Source organism: Propithecus coquereli, unplaced genomic scaffold (genome assembly GCF_000956105.1).
Source record: "Propithecus coquereli isolate 6110/MARCELLA unplaced genomic scaffold, Pcoq_1.0 Scaffold186, whole genome shotgun sequence".
Lineage (NCBI taxonomy): Eukaryota > Metazoa > Chordata > Mammalia > Primates > Indriidae > Propithecus > Propithecus coquereli.
In genome coordinates this window covers 3,366,441-3,368,057 of record NW_012143412.1, presented here as the reverse complement: position 1 = coordinate 3,368,057, position 1,617 = coordinate 3,366,441, and the positions used below count along the sequence as shown (strand labels likewise).

Below are 1,617 nucleotides of genomic sequence, written 5' to 3'. Positions count from 1 at the left end.
ACACAAATGTAGTAATGAAGGAAGAATTAACTAGTTAACACTCTACTGAGATAACATTTAGTAATTTTTCCATTAAATACTTGTGGTAAAATATTCACAGTAAGAATCCAAAGTTAATTTTTATTAAAATCAAAGCACCAGTCTGCCCCCAAAATTAATAACAAAAAAGACTACTGCCTCAGATATTCTTCACAATAAGCAAAACCTTCATGAAGAAAAATCTGTGATATGACTGGCTAGCATTAGTTTCACTTAGGAACATGAGTAACCAGCATGTGAATTATGACAGTAAATTCACATCCAAGATGAAGGTACAATAAATGTAAAAAGACATCAATTATTTACATGGGGCTATAAAATACTTTAACAAATATGTACATGGTTATTTCAAAGGAGGAGCTCGATTTCAGTAAGAAATTAGATGGCTGAACTCATGGTCACTCCCATAATTTCAATGGCCAATCAGATCAGATTTCTCTCATTCATAATGAATACAGATCAACAGAAAATGAGTACATCTTCAATTTAAACCTAAAAACCTTTCCTTCACATGCAGCAACTTACTTTTGGGATTCACATTAATTTGGATTAGGCCTCAGCAAAAGTTTCTGGCATTGTCTCTCCACAGAACTCAAATTTAAAAGTTAAGTACTTTAACGGCATAAGACTTTGAAATGCAAATTCATAAATGGAACAAGGAGCTATATACTCACCCTTTTGATTGTGGACCTTTTTGAAATCACTCCTTAATTATACTATATACTACCATGTGGTAGTAAAATGTAAAACCTACTATTTAGCTTGGAAAAGCAGGTAAAACTACCATGGAAAGAGGATGTTTTTCTTTTAACACCTTCCACTCTCCTACCCCTCCATTCAGAAATGATAAGCAGGGCATGTTAATTCAAAAGACAAAATGAATGCATTGCTAGATGTTAGATATTTTGCATTTAATATGGTATATCTCAGTCCATTATATTTCTGCCATAGCCATAAATCACTGGCTGTGTGCTTGGGTTTCTTTACTACCAGAAAGTCAGGTGCTTGGACCTCAGAAAACTGTCAATGAGTTGGAACTGAGTAAATCCTAGCTCCCACATGGTCTGCTAATTCACAAGCCCTGGCCAAAGGTGTGGTCACATTCAGCAATGGGGGGGTCTTTCAGCTGTAATACTGGGCTTTAGGTACCAAATCCAAAGGGCAATCTCCCACAGTTTTTGGTCAGAGGTCCACATTGGTGTGCATAAATTTAGGTCAAGGTTGCTGGAATCATACTATTTTTGAGGGATGTTCTCTAAATGAGTGTAGGGTATAATTAGACTTGTCTTATAGTTTACTTCTATTAGAACAGAATTTAAGGACGACTTAGCTGGGATCCACCTGGGCACACAAGCACTTGTTAATAAGGTCACAATCTGAAGACCATTACAAAAGCGCTACTGAGAAACCCAAGACATTTAACATGATAATTATATTATGTATGATTACAAGATAGTTCTCAACTGCCTTTCATTCAGCCAAAGATAGTTGAGATGAAACAGAAATACTGTTTTAAAAGATTAATATGGCATTGAATATAATAGTAACAGTGTGGGTACATTAGTAGACATTCTGGCT

The 1,617-nt window shown here is 35.3% G+C and overlaps 1 protein-coding gene across 1 annotated transcript in view; it reads right to left on the bottom strand.

Moving 5' to 3' along the window:
* TRIM24 (tripartite motif containing 24) overlaps positions 1-1,617 on the bottom strand; it is a 178,982-nt gene that overhangs the window by 3,229 nt on the left and 174,136 nt on the right. The gene's annotated exons all lie outside the window — the stretch shown is intronic.